The 19684-nt window shown below is 34.1% G+C and overlaps 2 long non-coding RNA genes across 5 annotated transcripts in view; one reads left to right on the top strand and one right to left on the bottom strand.

Annotated features, from left to right (window-relative positions):
• Positions 1–19684, bottom strand: part of LOC123574069 (uncharacterized) — a 125022-nt gene that overhangs the window by 26006 nt on the left and 79332 nt on the right. The gene's annotated exons all lie outside the window — the stretch shown is intronic.
• Positions 1–19684, top strand: part of LOC135971464 (uncharacterized) — an 81865-nt gene that overhangs the window by 58332 nt on the left and 3849 nt on the right. For all 3 annotated transcript variants that reach the window (XR_012414326.1, XR_012414325.1, XR_010587699.1), the window contains 2 exons: positions 11967–12059; positions 18813–18890. This is a non-coding gene — a long non-coding RNA (uncharacterized lncRNA). The remainder of the gene's footprint in view (positions 1–11966; positions 12060–18812; positions 18891–19684) is intronic.

Raw genomic sequence — 19684 nt, 5'->3', positions numbered from 1 at the left:
CTTTTCCCGTTTATTTCCCAGTGCCCTGTTCAGTACACAGCATATAGTAGGTGTTCAACAAATATTTTTAAATGAACAAATGAATACGTGAGACATGTCATCAGCTTTCTCAGAAGAAGCAAAAAGCAGATCATCCAACTGCTTAATTTAAGTCCTTTTATTTCAATGAGTTGCTGGTTCCTTGATGAGTCTGGCTCATTCTCATGACTGGAAATAACACAGCGCAGAGTAGACTGAACTGAGCAAGGGAATTAGAGCTACTGACTCACTGTGGATGATTTTGGTTCAGAATAGATTTGACACGGTTTAGATCATTGTTAGGTCTGGCAAATTATTATTGGATTAGCATTTTTAATTGTTCTGTAAAAATGTCTTGAACTGTGATATGGTTTGGGATTCAGTAAAGGAGGAGCATTTAAGTAGTTCAGCTTTTAACTAACAGTTTTCAGATCATGTTTCCTGATTGTAAACTGCATTTCAGCATGCTTCTTTGAGCAAACTTACATGCATATATATAAGAAAAACATATATATATATAAAAAATCTTATGTTTTAAAAATTAATATTTATTTAAATGCACTATTCTGGGGCTTAATGTCTATTTTTTTGGATTACAGTATTGTCAAAATAATGTAGGAGGCAGAACTGGGAGAACTCATTGTATACATCAAGTTATTTCTGCCTAGCGCTCTCATAAGTTACATGAAGGAAAAGATGGTTGACTCAATTAGATGTAATTTCCTTTATGCTTTAAAATTCTGGGGAAAGTAATCTACGTGGCCTATATTCATATTTGTGAAAACACAGATTTCATTAAAGTATGCCAAGCAATAATACCTATATATTTGAGATTATAAGCCCAAATAAACTTACACATATAAACAATATAGCAAATCCTGCATTGTTAGATTTATTCCATCTAGCTACATTCCTTATGTTTTCTAAGCAGTTTTGTTATCCAAATTAATTCCTGACTTATAGATTCAGAGAAATATCTCTGTATGAATTTCTGATGTCTAATTTTACTTACAATCCTTGAGCCAAAACTTAGAATTGCCTCACTGGGAAATTTCCATTCCTTTCCTAACTCTCAGCCCCATCTAAATGGATACCTATTTGTGCATTTCGTCCTTTAAAAGTGGGCAAAGATGATGAACTGTGATTGAGTAATGTGCTCAACTAATTAATACACGTGTTTTAGTCCCTCATTCCATTTGTTTCACTGTTTTCATTCAAAGCCATCTTCTTGAAGTTCTGTGGATTGACCAATTTCCTAGCTTCTTTTTTTTTCTTACCAGTAAATGTCTTTTCTAATTCAAAAATGCAAATTTATAAGTATACTTGCCTGCTTTTTAGCATTTTGCCATTTTTCAAACTGTGCCTGAACTTAGCCATAAATATATGCTTTAGCATACATGAATCTCAGAAACCTCATCACCAGCCCAGGTCAAAACCAGCCCACTGTGATCTCACTGCTTCCGAACTTACAGCATAACACTCTCAGTAATTAATCATTCATGCTTGTGACATTTCCCATAATGTATATTTAACATTTCATAGTTTTATAATTTGCCAGTGTATCCATGCCCTAGCCATCTCAATTAAATTGCAAGTCTCTTGAGTCAGATTTCACGTCAGTCCTGCAGAATGAATCGTAAACAAAGAAAATGTGTGTTGATTCATTATTTAATTGATTGATTGTATCCATGTAGATTGAAATAAGTCAAACAGTATATACAATAAAAGGTTAAAAATGTCTTTCCACAGATCAAGTTTTCTTGAGTATGTTAGTGTTTAGAATTAATTGTGAGAGTTCTCAACAAAGTGTCCACAGATTTCTTTACCTTTGTCTACAAAATCAAGAACAAGAACAAAGTATAAAATGACATGTGATAGACAGTGTCCTTTACTCCATTAACTGACTTGCTATGCTTGCAGTCCCAATTTTCCTACATATAAGTAGATGCATTTCCTAAAATATTGTCCAGTGAACTTAATAGTGTAAATTCAATAATGGTATGAAGGGTCAAATAAGTTTGAGAAAACCTAGTATAAACAACATTAAATAGGTTTCTTTTCTGTAAAAATCCACTGAGCTTTTAATATCTTTGTGTCTATTGTGATATCCAAAGGGATGGGACAAAAAATATGGTATACTGCTTAACCTAAGTCTATGTAATCCTGTTTTTTTGTTTGTTTGTTTTTTGTTTTTTGGGGGGTTTTTTTGGTTTTGGTTTTGTTTTGTTTTGTTTTTTGCATCTTCTGAAATCTGTATTCCATGGTGTTACTGTTGAAAACTCTGAAGTAGAAATTCCAGGCATATCTAATATAATGTATAGTGTTTGGAAATGGATTATCAGTTGCAATGGACCATTTCTTATGCTGAGGGCAAGAGTCCAATATTAACTTGAGTTTGATCGTTCATTTGTTTAGTGCTTAGTTTAACAGCATAGGAAAGATTCTTCGATTTTCCTGTTTCTTATATTGCCATTTCCTCACATTATGTTAATGATGTTTATGTACTATGCTACCATAAGATTGCTTTTCTAAAATTAATTTCATTTACCAACTGGCTTTTAGGAATCTTTATTGTCTTGTTTTCTTCCACTGCATAGTGATATCCTCTGCAGATTGCATAAGCATGTCCATTTGTATTGGATAATAGTCTTAAAGACAGCAGATGTATATCAAAATTCTACCCCCAGTCATTAGCTAAGTGATGTAATTTGCCACTTTTCTTTCTAAATTTGTTTCCCCTCCATACAAAGTTGTATGAAGATCTTAAAAGTATATAAAAGTTATTAGTAAATCACAAAATAATTTGCATATGCGTACTGTTATTTTATGTAATCTTAGTAATTAATTTCTTCTATGTTTCGTATTTTATTTAATAAGAAACTGTTAATAGCAGTTAAGTCTGGTGAGTAAAACGGAGGGTGCTAAAAACAAAAGAAAACTTCTACATTATACTTCTATGTATCCTTGTAAATTTTATTTTTTACTCTAAAAATATTTTTCCAAAAATGTATTTTTAAAAATATTATCTCAAACCTAATTCCATCATGGTATCAGTTTATTTCAGGTAACACAAGCCTAAAGCCATACATTTAAAAAACATGGAAGTTGCAAGAGCAGAACTAAGTATTGATCAATATGTTGAAGCCTCTTCAGTTGTTTACAACTCTATACTAAAAAGGGTGAGCTAGTCCCATATCCAAAAGTAATGTACAAATGATCTGCCAAGGCATATTCCTCATCCTTGTACATCCTTCATGCGGGAAGGCAGTGTCCTCTCTATTATTTCTTTTATTGGTTTGACAAAAACATTTATCATGCCTTTTTGTATTGTATTATGAGAGCATCATTTTTTAAAGGAAGTTCTCTTATATCTCACATTCAGATGCTAATCATTTGTGCCCTTCTTTGCTTTTGAAAACAGATCAAATGAAAGTCCATTAGCAAATTATTTTCTTTAGACTCTAGGGAAAACTTGAATAACACTTTCAGAGACTTGTGGATCTTCCAGGAGAAATAGTTTCAAAGGTAGCGCTGTTCATGGAACAGTAAATTAGTCAAAATTTAATTTTCTACTGAATATTTTTAAGATAAGTGACATCTTCTTTTGTTTACTAAGAGACAGATTGTATTTCTCATAGTAGTAATAAACTTTTTCTACATGTTTGTTTTCACTGCTTTAGAGAACTATAGAAATAAAATCTTCCTTATTGCTCAAGTGAAAAAATTGGCTTATGTTTTGTCCAGGTTAACAAGAAGAAAATTGATAGGAAGGTTTGTCCAAGTGTATGAGCATTTTTATGTATGAAAGGGCAATAGTGGTCAAAATATATGTAGCTCTGGATGAACGTTTGTGCATGTTCCTTTTAAGCACTAAAATTGGGAATCTCAAGATGACCAGGATGCTTGAACTTCCTCTATTTTATTTCTTTATTTTATTTTATTTTGAGACAGAATCTCACTCTGTTGCCCAGGCTGGATTGCAGTGGCACAATCTTGGCTCACTGCAACCTCTGCCTCCCGGGTTCAAGCAATTCTCCTGCCTCAGCATTCCAAGTAGCTGAGATTACCTGCTCCTGCCACCACACTCCACTAATTATTATTATTATTATTATTTGTATTTTTAGTGGAGATGAGGTTTCACCATGTTGGCCAGGTTCATCTCGAACTGACCTCAAGTGATCTGCCCGCCTTTGCCTCCCAAAATGCTAGGATCACACACGTGAGCCACCACGCCTGACCATCCTCTATTTTAATAATAGTTTGTTTTTTCAACTGTCTTTGGCCTTTAACTTTTTCCACCTTTTTCATTTCTATGAGTTTCAGAAGACATTTGGTGTAAAAGTGATGAGAGCTTTATTAGACTTTATGATTTTTTTAATATACATAAGGTAAAACTCCTACAAGAATTTCTCAAAATTGGGGCTTAATTATGAGATACCAAAGGAGCAGTTATCATTTTAGGGCTTCAGAAATCTGACCTTAAGAAGAGATCTACAGAGTTCTTACCTTTACCTTGCCTTACAGAGCTCTTATGAAGAAGAGGTATAGAGTTTTTACCACTTAAAGACAGTCATTCCAAAGTCCTCCTCACCTTGGTTCAGGCTTACTACTGGACAATTGCAGTCCTTGAACACATATCTCTAATTCTTGATTTTCCTATTCTGTGTCCTCCTTTCTTCTTCCTTTGCTCCATCCCACATCCTTTCTGTAACCAACACATATGCTTCTTTCAATGAACTCAAAATAAAATTCTAAGTCCCCAAGCTACTGATGGACCCTCCCATTGGTGAAGGGCATTCCAAAGTTAACCTGAAAAACTAGTTCAGGCCATAATTGGAAGTTGGGGTTGGACCTGCCTCATTATACCATTGTCCCATTGGAATTCAGGCACAGCTGACTAGCATTAACATTACACAGGGACTTTAAGGTTGATAGAACAGACTCATTCAGTCTGATAAGACGCATTTACAATCTAGTCTCTCTGCAGCCTGCTACCTGGAGGCTCTCTCTGCATAATAAGAACCTTGGTCTTCACAACCCCTTATCTTAACCTAGATGTTCCCTTCTATTGATTGTAGGTCTTTAGATAAACTCTTTCAACCAACTGCCAACCAGAAAATGTTTGAATCTGCCTCTGACCTGGAAGCAATACCCCCTCCTGTTGTCTCGACCACATTTCTGACCTGACCACCTTGAGCACGTGTTCTCAGCATCTCCTAAAATTGTGTCACAGGCCACTGGTCACTCATATTTGGCACAGAATAAATCTCTTGAAATATTTTACAGTTTGACTCTTTTCATCAACATTTGCTTGTGTTACCAGTACCCACTCCCCACGGCCCAGTTCTTCCAATTCCTGCCCTACTGCAGGATAAAGCGAAGATTTAAAACATGTGATGCCCCTCTAGAGTTTGACCTTCTTGATCTCGTTAGAATTATTTCTTATTCATGATCTACTCAAGGGCTGCCAAACACACCCCACATTTTTCTGATTTCATCACTTTGCTATCTTTGGCTCGTGATCCAGACCCTTCAGTCTCTACCTTCACACATATACCTTTAATTCCTGAGAATTTCCACTCTTTTCTTCTCCGTGAAGGAATACCCTAATAGACCCTTACTCCTTCACTTCCTCTATCACAACAGACTTTACTCATAATCCCTGTGATTTCTTCATCATATTTATTCACATTTGTTTTTCAAGTTATTAAATAAGTAATGTTTATTTCCACAAGGTCAGAGAATATATCAATCTTATTCACTTCTATATGATCAGCACCCAACAGTTGACACATAGTGACAATAAGTAAATGTGTATTGAATGAAGAAATATTTCCAGTTGTAAATGATATATGCCTTCTCTAAATCATATTGGATCACTCATACACATTCATTATATACTGCCTGACAGAGTAGTTTTATCATTCATAAATGTAATAAATATATTCTGAACTTCTTCCTTTTGCTAAGGACTCTGAAAGTATTGATCGTCAATCAACATGGATCTCACCTGATTTATTTATTTATTTATTTTTTGCAATCTAGTGGAGAATAAAGGTCTTGTAAATATTTCTAATACAGAATAAAAAATGGCAAACACTACAGAAGTGGTACAAATAAAGCAGTATCAGAACTAGGGAGATTTGAGAAGACAATGCTATAGCTTATACAAGTTTAAATGATAAATGAAAGAACTCATTCAGAGATAAAGACCTAATTTGCATACATGCCACCATTCTAATTAAATTGGAAAGCAGAGAATTTGTTTAATGCACCCTTATATCCCTTATACAATTGTGTCTGTCCCAATGCCTAGGATCCAACATTTTACATACCAAACATCCACAATTATCAAATAAGCATAAAATACAGATGTATTTATTCTGATTTATGACTTCAACAAGTGTTTGTTAGCATCTCACATATGCTGGGTCTTAAGAATACAATGGAAGACAAGAACTCTGCTCTCAAAAATTTTCTCGTATGTTTTCATGGGAAGACTAAGAGTTAAGTAACAATTGTAACAAAATTTTTCTTTCAACATCCTCTATACAGATGAGCTAATTTTGAGGTTGGAAAAGAGACACTAAAATCAATTATACCATATTTTGAAAGATTTATTTATTGACATACAAAGTGGTCTTATCATGTCTCTGGATACAGAAAATACGCAAATTTATCAAAACTAAATTATTTTACAAATGTAAAATAGTGTATGTCAATGAATATTAAAGCAAAGTGATCACCTTTATATTAAAAGCTAACATAAGCAGAATATGTCTGCTTTGTCATTGCAGATTTATTTGTATCTGTCTCTAACATTTTGACTCACAGGTCATTCTATGATCTGACAGTGGAAGAACAGATTAAAATATATGATTTAACTCTCCCAAAACAAACAAAAAATTAGATCCTTCTAAACTTCATAGCAGTAATTATAGATCTTTTATAAATTAAAAAAAATCTCATTTTAAGCTGAAAACATGTCCTTGAACAGGAGGAATTCTCTAAAATTTCAATTCAGAAGATATTTACAAATATCCCATACTTGATTACAAAACATATTACAATTTTAGGTAACTATCGCAGAATTTTCTCAGAGTTCTTTACACTTGTAACCAGAAAACAAGATCCATAATGTAAAATAGATGAAAACACATCAAACAGATATAAGTAGAGACATAATAATTCTGTTAGGTAACATGACGCATGTTATTTTCATTTTTTTATTTTTGAGACAGAGTCTTGCTCTGTCACCCAGGATGTAGTGCAGTGGCATGAACTCAGCTCACTGCAGCCTGGACCTCCTGGGCCCAAGCAATGCTCCTGCCTCAGCCTCCTGAGTAGCTGGGAGCACTGGCATGAGTCACCATGCCCAGCTAATTTTTATATATTTTTGTAGAGTCAGGGATCTCACTATGTTGTCCAGGCTAGTCTGGAATTCCTGTCCTCAAGCAATTGTCCCACCTTGAACTTCCAAAGTGCTATGATTATAAACATAAGCCACTGCATCACCCTTTTTGTTCGTGTTTTACTGTACAAACACCACCATTAGAAAATCAATTTTAAACATAATATTATTAGATTTTCAGCTCTTTGTATAAATTCTTACTTGTATAAACTAGAAGCAGAGAGTCTAATCTTAGAATCTGATTGATTTATCCTAAAGTATTACAGCAATAAGCTTTCTGATTGTGACTCACTAGCAATGTAATCTTTTTTTTTTTTTTTTAAGTGAAAGAAAATTTGCAGGAGATGATGCTGAAGAGGTAATCAGGGGCTAGATTATACAGGACATTATAAACTATGGCAAAAATAAAACAAATACTTTTTATTTGGATTAATGGGGAGATAATGAATGCATTTAAGTGAGGTTTACATGATCAAAAGTGTTTACAAAGACCAAGTCTATCAACATCGTGAGGAATAGATTTTAGAAGCACAAGCCTAAATTAGGAAGACCAACTTGAATGATTTTGAAGGAAGCCCAGACAGTATAGTTTGTAGAGACAGAATTTAAGGAACAGTATCCACAAACTTGGTCCTGGAATTGTTAAAGGAGACAGGCAACTAAAGCAGTAAGTCAAGGATGACTCTGATGATTGGGCAACTGACTATATTGATGGAGGTGTCATTTGTGGTTAGGCAATTAGAAGAAGAAAATTAGCATTGCCTCCACAATCATCTTAAAACATTTATGAATTGAGAATATTGTCTATTACACACATCCCTCAAATTACCATTCTTCACGTTATGTTATATAACTCATTTGTATCATATACAGTGTATACAAAAGAACCTTTAAAATAATAAAATGAAAAAGAAAATCTGTGGACTGAAACTACATTTGAGCTTATTGTGAAATTCTTTCTTTCTTTTTTTGCACATAAGGACTTTTCAAGTTCTGTCAAGTTCACAGTTGCCTTGATGTTAACAAATGTATGATCAATCTCCATTTTTTTCTGTCTCAATTTGTATAGATTCAATATAGATTCATCAAATTCTCGGTTCTTCTCTCTGAAGTCTCCAAACTACTTTTAATCAAATTCAGTGAATTTAACACTTATAGTATTGAATATTTCAGCTTCAGAAATTCCATTCAGTTCTACTTTATAACTTCTACTCATCTCTTCATTCTTTTCAACTTTTCCTTCATTTCCATGCATTGCTATATATATGTACACACACATATATATTTATATACACACACATATACATATATGTATATGTGTGTGCATATATATATATATCCTTTATATGTAGCAATAGCTAGCTCATATTTCTCCTGCTTCTTGACATAACAATTTTATAGGAGATGCTAGACAATTTGAGAGAGCTGTATTTTGTTCTGATTTTTTATATATCCATACACTTTATTCTTGCTGGCACTTAAGTTATTTGCGGGACATCTGGATCCTTTTGAAACTTGGTTTATGTCTTGTTGTGGTAGATCTCTTACAGCCTCCGCTCTAGGGATAGCTTAGTCCTGGTCAAAAGGCATGATAATCTGTGGTCTTTCCTTAAGGGCCAAAGCGTTTAACAAAGCTTTCCTTCTGTGGCTGTTTCAGACTTAAATTATTCCATGTCTGAGTGAATTATTGTTTTCATTGACAGCTCCCATCTTTTTTTTGCCCCCATACTGGAGAGTTTCACTCAAGGATCCTTGAGTAGATCTATGATTTTTCTCTGCATAGCTCCATCTTCTCTGTTCCTCTGATCACTAGGATCAGCTGCCTCAGGCTTATCAAACTCCAATTTCTAGCTACTAAATTTAATAATTTGCTATTTTTTGCTTGGTTTTCCTATTCTTTTACTGTGACTCAGAGAGCACCTTCAGAAAGCAAGGGTAATTATAAGGCTTGCTTCATTTTTTTTTCTCCATTTTCAGACCCTGCAGTCTTATGCAGCATGTTGATCAATGTCTGAAAGCACTTGATTCTTATATTTTATCTACTTTTTCATTTTCCATTATGGGACATCATGTCTAGCTCTTGCTATTTCATCAAAGCTAGAAATGTCACACCTAACTTTAAATGACACCTAGAGTCCTGATATGGTTCAGCTGTGTCCCAGACAAATCTCATCTTGAATTCCCATGTGTTGTGGGAGGGACTCAGTGGGAGGTAAATGAATCATGGGGGCAGGTGTTTCCTGTGCTGTTCTCATGATAGTGAATAAGTTTCACAAGATTTGATGGCTTCATAAGGCGGAATTTCCTTGCACAAGCTCTCTGTTTTTGCCTGCTGCCATCCACGTAAGCTGTGACTTGCTCCTCCTTGCCTTCCACCGTGATTGTGAGGCTTCCTCAGCCACGTGGAACTGTTAGTCCAATAAACTCTTTTTCCTGTATACATTATGCAGTCTCAGGTATGTCTTTATCAGCAGCATGAAAACGGATTAATACAAGTCCCGATTGCTTGTTTGGTCTGGGAATATGACGTGATTCTCTGATTATTATTTTGTTCACTAATAAATATGAATCTGGAAGATGCTATCATGTGTTCACCAAAAAATGTTTCACTTGTCTCCTTCTATAATTGCAGTAAGAAATGGCCACACGACTCTCTTCTGGCTAAACAGATTATGGATAGAAGTTATGGTGACCACTTTGAGGCTTATCCCATAAAATGCTGCTCTAAAGTCCTCTACCCATTTCCTGTCCCTGTCCATTGAATAAATGCAGAATAATCAAAGGACACACAAAATAGGCACACAAAATGGAAGACTAGTGAAAAACACTCATGTTGGATGAGTACAATAAGCTATATAATTCTCTGAAATTTTAGAGTTTCAGCACATCGTCTACTTGAAGGAATAATAATTACAATAATAATATCTACACATCATATTATTTTCATGACAATGCAATTAAATAAAATTAGAAAACATATTAAAATAAACATATTAAGTGCCTATTAAAGATACCTTTTGTTGTTGTTACTATTATTCTCATTAATCCTACTATAGATCTTACAATTTTTAGTAAAGTCACAATATGTATTTCAAATTAAGATTAGCAGGCCAGATAGTATTTCATAAAGTAAATGCAAAAAAATGCACTGAATTATATATTCATCCATACGTGTGCAAATATATGTAGATTTTAAGATCTTACCACATTTTTATATTGATTTCGAATGGCAAATTTATTAAATAAATAGAAATGTATTAAAAATAGGAGCTTGTAAGGCTAGTATAGATGGGTTCATAAAAACCATCTTTGCTATGCCTAATCAATGATATGTTCTGCCATTAGAGACTGAGACCTGAATGGCTTCTCAGACTTACTATGTATACTCAACTTGACGAGAACAATCATCTAGAATCACAAGCTGAGAATTCCATGCTGTTGAAACTATCGAAAGTAATAGTAAATCTACTACAATGACCTGTGAGCAGAGAGAAATAATTATTTCTTCTTCTATCTCCAGGCTTTCTCCTTGAGGTGTATTTTCTGTTATTAGAAATTAAGTAGACCTTAAATGTCACTTGAATTCCTCATCTCAGCACTGCACTTGCATGGTTAAGCCTCTATAAGAGTTAGCAATGATCTGAGGTTGCTCTTAATAAGAGCTGTGTTTAAGTCAAATCAGGGTGAAGTGGGTGTTTATGAAGGTGGCAGTTACTTTAACATTCAGATTAAACAGGTTGCGTGGTCTCTTATGCAAGGTACAGGGTTGCATTGCTCATTGTGGTATGTTCCAGGTCCTATCTGATTCATTGCAGTTCCCCCAACAAATGAACATCTTGAACATACTGTGAAAGCATAGCTGACACAATTACTTACTGTTTGTAATATGGTAAAAATCATGTATTTATGAGCCAAATTACCAAAGTAAGTAGTTCATAGTGATGTTTCCCAGATTGGCATTTTATTTATTAGTGGTTTCATACTTTTAGTTTAAGAAAAAAATTTTTAAAAATTGTTGCTCAGTATTTGTTTATATCTTAGTAAACTGTTCATGCCAACAAGCTCAGATAACAAGTTTTTACTCTTCATACCTTAGACAAAAGATGAACATTTTTCTATTGACTAGAGAAACACTTTCTAACTTTGGTGACCCCTGGTAAATACCTAGAAAACTGACATGTCTCTTAGGAGTCACTGAAATGGAAACATGTGAAGAGCAGGTCACAGATATGAACACTTCAGGTTAATCATGTAACTATTTCATAGGGTGCTTGGAATATACATGTAAAAATAATGATGCACTGAAGACAATGTGTGTCTTTAAATTTATGTAGAACAATGAAATATACATATCACATCTATTATATATAAATTTGTGTGTGTATATAACAGTAAAACAATAAATAATATAAATAGTATAAGAATATTGTAATGGATCCTATTTGAAGGGCTTAACAAAATTATCTAGTTCGAAAATGATTTGCAGTTCTCCTGATTGTGTCTCTACCTCTCTTTTTCTTTTTCTAAAAATCTATAGAACCAGAGCAAATCAATTGTCTAGCAGCTAGGAGGTTTTCTTCACCACAGAACTATGGCTCTCTTCCTTCGGGTTTAAGGATCTTTCAATTTGGTAAGTCTTCACTGTCTAATAAACATTTAACAACTTCCTACCACGGGCAGGCCCTCTCTAGGGGCTGGGAAGACAATGGTAAAGAAAGACAGGCTGGGCATAGCGGTTCAGGCCTGTAATCCCAATACTTTGGGAGGCCAAGGAGGCAGGATAACTTGAGCCCAGGAGTTCAAGACAAGCCTGAACAATATAGTGAGACTTTACTAAAAAAAAAATTAGCCAGGCATAGTGACACACACCGATAGTCCCAGCTACACAGGGAACTGAGGTGGAAGACTGCTTGAGTCAGGGAGTTTTAGGCTGCAGTGAACTGTGATCACTCCACTGCACTTCAGCCTGGGTAACAGAATGAGACCTTGTTTCAAGAAAAAATAAAATGAAATAAAATAAATTTTTTGAAAAAACATGCAGATTTCCTGCTCTCCTGGAAGGTGTAGGCCAATGGAAGAGATGTTAGCTTAATGAAATCACCAAAATATGTAAACTAGCACATATGATAAACTGCTATAAGGGGGTCTGGTATGTGGTCATGTGAGAATGTAGAATAGGCAAATTTGTCTGTATAAGGACAGTTAGAAAACACTTTCTTCTTTAGAAATGCACAATTTATTTAAAATCTACATAAAATAATTAATTTGGTAAAGAATAAAACAAAAGTTTTCTAAGCACAGCAAACATACATGTACAATTTATTTTATGGACCTGGAAATTAATTTCCTTCACATGGAATGAATTTTTTCTTAACAAAAATCAGGACCTCTACTTGTCTTATTTTTGTAAACCTAAATGGGGAAAGCAAAATGAAAATGAAGCCTCAATTCTGCTAGAAAGCATGCATATTTTTTATTAGTCAATATTGTTTGCTTTAAAGATGAAGTTAAATTTTGACATGTAGGTTTCCCCTGGAAATAATTAATGTATTTCCTTTTTTACATCTATTTGATTTGAACTTCTCTATTTTGATGACAACAGTAATAATACCATAGTTCACAAAGTTAGCAAACAAAATAAAAATTGTCAAAAGTTTTGTTGCTTGACATTGATATTCATGCATTAATGAACAACAAGATTCTACAGCACGCATTGAGGGAATTTGAACTGGAGTATTTCATTTGCTTACCAGATCATCTTTAGCAAGTTTCAAGTCATTAATACTTTGAGATATAGTAAAGGAAGAGAAATCACAAATCAACTTTCAAGTCACCTAAGAATAATTAACCTTCAGATAAGTTTAACACTACTCTAATGTGCTTGTTTTTAACTGCAGAGAAATCAGCTGTGTTTGCTACTAAGAAGCACCTCCTACAACACAGGGAAATCCAGTATCAGTTGGCATCAATACTCCATTGTTAAATGGCAGATAGATGAGGTAGCCACCTGCTTAGGTAGCACTTGAGGTGACTGATTGGATGACCTTGCATCATACAATAAAATTTATTTTATTTTTATGGCTCAAGTTATTTACTAAACAATCTGAGTAATTGATGAATTTCTCATTGTCAAACTATTTTGCAATCTGGACATTTTTCTTCTCCAGAAAGTGAAGCTGATGCCTGAATTTCATTCAAATTCCCTAAGATTTATTGCTATGAACTATGAAGCCATACCTCTTCCACATATATATATATAAAATATATATATATTTGCCATATATAAAAATATATGGCAATGTATTTGCCAATATATAATTGGTGACTTTTAAGCCAGTGGAAAATAATTGAGGATTGATGGCAGTATCCTTTATATCCATTGATACCCACAGGTTACAATGACAAAAGAGTTTCTTGTCCAAGAGTAGCAAACCAAATTTGTTGTCAAGATCACAGATGGCATACACTTTTCTTACAGTCAAAACTTTGCTTGACAAAGAAACTCTTCACCACTTCAAAAGCCTCAATTGCCTTTGCAGTTTTCCGAAGGAGTTCATAAAAATTGAATTTTTGATGCTGTTAGCATGCATCATATAATATGCAACAGCATATTATAGAGGAAAACAAAAGTTTATTGCACTAAGGGACGTCAGTAGATATTTTTCGTAGTTGAATGATGAAAGTAAATGGTGTCATTGTAATTCCTCCATGCCCAGCATCAGTCTCAAAATGTCAGCAGACACATAATGGATGTCATCAGTTATTGGAGGTGTGCTTCAATTTTCTTCCTCTGCTCAAAGCCACAAACTAGATTAATTCATACGCCTAAGTCTACTAAGGTCCCACCTGTCATGGGTCCCGCTGTGACAAGGCAATAAACCGTGAAGTGTAATTCAAGTCAAAGTTTTTCGATTGGAAAAAAACCCAGGTGTTAGTACATTACCAGCAAATTCCAGACTGAGACTCTATCTCTCCAAAAATGATTCACAACATCTAATGTATTTCTCAGGATAGGAAAAGGCAAAGGGCTTCTTCAGGTTTTATTACCTCAGACTTCCACTTTCAGGAAACTTGCTACAGAATAAGCTTCATTTCTTATGTGTTCATTTACATTAAGAAATCAAACTAGAGGCTGGGCATGGTGGCTCATGCCTATAATCTCAGCACTTTGAGAAGCCTAGGTAGGCTGTCATATTTTTCAGTTTAACTTTGCAGAGAAACTGATCTTGTAATCTTAAAGTTAAAATGAGCCTCTGAAGGTAAATTAATATAATCAAGGATATTTCTCAATGCAGTGGTTGCTTCCTTATTGTATTTACAACAGTGTTTTTTTCTGGACTCTGACACGTTTTTTAGTGTTAACTGGCTAAACACATTTATGATGAGCATTATAATCAAACTCATTATTTTCATTGTCAGTAATGTGCCAAGTACTATACAACTGCTATGTCAAACTCTATTTATATCTGCTTTTTTACGTATACATGTCTATTCACTGAGTGGGGAAGAAAGAGATAGAAAGAAGACGACCCCACAGTTACTGTTATCTTCACCTAAAAGTAAGGAAACTAAGGCTGTATCTACTCAAAAAGCCTTAAGGCCTCTTACCCTAAAGTAGTTATTCATGTTCCCAAAAACGTGTATATTGTGATTTATACATGAATTTATATTTTCCAATTGACATCATAATTTCAGATTTAATAAATCACTGTTTCTAAATCCTTTATAGCATCTAACATTTCAAATTCAATTTGCTGTGGACACCAGTCCCCTTTTTATATATGTATAAATTTTTTGTGGCTAAATTAGGAAAGTCTGTATTACAAAATTCCAAATAATTCAATAGAAAATCCACTTACTTTTTAAAAAACCAAACCAAGTTCTTAAAAACTGCATACCAGTATAGAAAAAAAAATTTAATTATTTAAATAAATCTGGTTATACAATCTGTTAGTAAATTGAATTTTCTTATCACATGAATCACAGCTACTATCTATTGTTTATCAACACCCATTTTCTAATCACTGTGTGTGTATGCTATATATATATAAATATATATATATATATATATAGCATAATAGTTTTATTTTACATTCTCAACTATTCTATGAGGTAAATACTCTTATTTCCATTTTACAGATGAGAGAATGGAGGTTACAGATATTACGTAATTTGGCCAACACTACAAAAGTGGGTATTTTACAGAGATAAATGAGTATTTGAAGCTGGATATGACTAATTCAAAATCAGAGATCTTAAACCATTCCTTTGATCCCTTAGAAAATATATCTATTAAGTTATGCTTATATTTATAGCACAAAAAGTATAGCTGGCCGGGTGTGGTGGCTTACGCCTGTAATCCCAACACTTTGGGAGGCCAAGGCAGGGGGATCACCTGAGGTCAGGAGTTCGAGATCAGCCTGCCCAACAGGGCAAAACCCTATCTCTACTAAAAATACAAAAACTTATCTGGACCTGGTGGTGGGCGCCTGTAATCCCAGCTACGTGGGAGGCTTATGTAGGAGAATCACTTGAACTTGGGAGGCTGAGGTTGCAGTAAGCCAAGATTGCACCACTGCACTCCAGCCTGGGTGACAAGAATGAAACTCCGCCAAAAAGAAAAAAAAAAAAAAAACGCCTAGGGATGCTATAGTTAACGCTATCTTTAAAAATTAAGAATTTGCTAGTGTTTCATTTTCAATAAACTTAAAATTAAAGACTATTGGCTGGTATTGCCTGGGTTCTAGAAGATGTTTGGGGTATTGCCAACATAGGAATCGTTTCTTTTGGTTGTTTGTCTTTGCTTTACATTCTATCAGAGCCATTCATCTACTTACTCTATAGGCAACTTTAGAAAATCTATTATGTTCTTTCCTAGACCCAAAAGATTAAATGATGAATATGATAAACAGGTTTGTGCCCTCATGGAATTTGCTACCTGGATATAAAACTAAACTAATTACAAACATATTAAAATAGTATTTTCTCACATGGTGTTTGAGTTTCCTAAAATATGAATGTTCAGAGAAAAGTCAATAATTCATGATTCCTACACATTTTACTATAATTAATCAGAAATTTACTAACTGGGTCTCTTAAATTAGAGCTCACTTATTAACTAAAAGTCTCTTTTAAAAGTATATTCAGGCATCCTCCTAATAGTACATAGTATGCACTTGGAAATTTTGCCTCTTTACCCTGCCTAAAACAGTTATGTTGCAAATGAGCCTCTCTCAAGATCAACCTAAATAAAAGGTATATGATTTAAGAGTCCATTATTAATCAACTTTACTTGAAATCACACTTTTTGGAAAAAAGAAAAACTATTTACAATTATAGGCATCATGTGCTTATTAGTCTATCATTTTCAAATTTAAAAAAAATTCTTTTCTACTAATTACTTATAATTTATGCCAGGCAGAGGGCAGGTTTCTTTCCCTAAGGCTATCCCCAAAATACTTAACTGCATTTACCAGAATACTCTGAACGCAGTTTTCCTTTTGTGTTTCTCAGATCTTAGTATGAACTATTTGGCAAACAAATGGATTCCATCTAGGCTACTATTTAAATTACTAAAAATCCAGAACAACTCATGTGATTTGCAAAGAAATCCAACTTAGCACAATACTGTATCTTAGGCATGAAGAGAGGGGCTCCAGAGGCTGGAGACGTGGAAAATATAGTGATGCTGGTCAAGGAGAACAAACTTGCAATTATAAGATGAATAAATTCTGGAGACCTAATGTATTACATGGTGCCTCTACTTAATAAAAATATACTTGAAGTTTGCCAAGTGAATAGATTTTCAGTATTCTCATCACAAAAAAGGTAAGTATGTAAGTTGATAGATGTGTTAATTAGCTTGATTGTGGCAATCATTTTGCAGTGTATACCTGTATAAAAACATCACGTTGTATAGTTTGAACATATACAATTTTATTTATCAGTTATACCTCAATAAAACTAAGAAAGAGGAAGTGGCCTGGCTTAAAAAACAACAGGTGATAAATTAAAAATACTTCTTTAAGGTTCATTTCCTTTTTCTATTATTTTGAGTTACTAAAATACATCATTTTGGGTGGTCAATAATATGACAATAAAAATAACTTTTCAGTAGTTATAGTAAACCAGAGTATTCAACAACAAGCCAGCATCAATGTATGGTGTGTAGTCAAGCTCAGTCTTAGGTCTCCTGACTTAAAGCTCTTTTCTTTTTGATTCATGGGTTAAGTCCAAATTTAGATTTTCAAAATTTTTGACATACTTTGTTTGAGTAGCTACAAAATACTATGAAAAATGTAATTAAATAGTAAAGCGTGTTTTATTTCTGTCATGTTTGCTTTAGAAGATAAATGCATTGCTTCTAATGTCTCAAAATTAGGAGGTAGAGAAGGGACCAAAAAAAAAAAAAAATCAAGTTTAAAAACTTCTCTTCCTTTTACTATACTCATGACTGACATTGCAAGCAAGCCTTATGAAATATGTCAGTATAGTACAGGAGGACAGTACCGATCCATTTGTGTCGGCAGGAAAGCTGAAATTTCTTTGAAAATTCCTGTGTAAATGGATTATCGTTCTAAGATACCCTGGATGTTTTTGTCTCCCTTAACGGAGCAAACCTTAAGGAGATAATTTCACGAGAAAGGCAACATTTATATTGGTTTTGAATCTTCCAAGTTTTCTTCACCAAAACTTAGAGTCAGAGTCCCAGAGTTGGAGATGGTATCAACAACTTTGATTCCCATCACCACGAAGTATGACGTCCTTCTTTGATTTGTATGTGCCTGTTTCAAACCACAGAAATGTGTGGGCCTTTTCTACACAAAAACTTTCTACCTGGGGATAGAGACCTCTTCTCCCTGGAGCATTCATTTCTTTAAGGTGAACACATTCAGATCCTTTGGGGTTCTTAATGGAGTATTCATTCTAGAGTTTTCCCTATTTGAGATTCTCTAACCTGAACACATTTGAATTTGTCACTGTTAATTTTTAGTTATGGAGCCCAAAATATCTTGTATATTACTTTCTCAGGAGCTATGCAGTAGTCTCTCAATCAGAAAAAAAGAAAAAAAGAAAAAGAAAAAAAAGTGAAACCATTGTTTTAAAACTTATCTCAGAGAATACTTGTCTTAACTTAGTTAAAAGTACATTTTCACTTACTTTTTTCTTCAATAAGAGGAAAATCTCATTTGTTTTTCTTTTACTATTCCCTAAAAAGCCTCATCTAACTATGCTTCCTGTCTACTCCTCTGAACTCATCTCTTCCACGTTAGTAACGTAGTTTGTTTATTCATTTCATTTGTATCTCTTCACCACTAAAATTCCCTGAAAGAGTGTCTTTTTTCTTCTCTTTCTCTATCTTATTTCCTTTTTCCATCCTTAGAGCTGGCTTTTTACACTGCATAGTCTCTTCACTATCCAGGATTCCCTGACCTTCCTGACCTTGGTCAATATGTGCAGGGTAAGTTTCCCCTCCATTTCTCTAGGAAACTCCCGTTAATTCCATGGGTACAGGTTTTTTGTTTTGTTTTGATTTTATTTTTTTCAAATGTCCTTTCCAATCACTCTTCAGCCACCCTTTCTTGAAGGGTAAACTTTTCCCCTTGCAATCTTTGTGACCAAGCTCGGGGCTTGTTATCAGAGAAACTGGTCAAAGTCACCTGTCATTATTCTGAGATGCCTATAGAAGTTTAATATTAAAGTAGTCTACATTGTGCAGGCAAGGCAGCGCACCTTTATATTTCACACACACCCACATACATGAAATAACCTATTGTGTTTTTTTTTTCATTAGTAAACCTAAGTGTTCTCCAAACAGTATATTGAGACACACAAGTTGACACTGTAGCAACTTAATTGATCAGAAGCAATTTTAAACAAAATAGAATAGAAATGAAAGAAACATGATTGCAGCAGACATAGCAAAGGGAAATATACATATGTATATGTAAGTGTATACCGGGTTGTCATATAAAATGCATTTTAAAAATGTATCACGCTGAAAAATATTTTAAAGCCACTAGTTTAGCCAGTTACTTTGGAACACCTGTACTAATTTTGCATGTCTCTTTTGCTTCTAAGATTTTATAGTTCTGATAGGGACCCAGATTCTCCCCGTAGCTCCAAAGTTAGACAACTTGGAATCTAAAACAGTAAGATGCTGAGATGCAAACATCTCAAGATGCTCTCTTTCTCGAATAGTCTAAGGTATATGTGACTCAGAAAAAACATAATCCACTTTTACCCTTCGTGCTA

This window comes from Macaca fascicularis, chromosome 6 (genome assembly GCF_037993035.2).
Source record: "Macaca fascicularis isolate 582-1 chromosome 6, T2T-MFA8v1.1".
NCBI lineage: Eukaryota > Metazoa > Chordata > Mammalia > Primates > Cercopithecidae > Macaca > Macaca fascicularis.
Note: the sequence above shows the minus strand (reverse complement) of the source record. Positions and strands in the feature narration are given on the sequence as shown.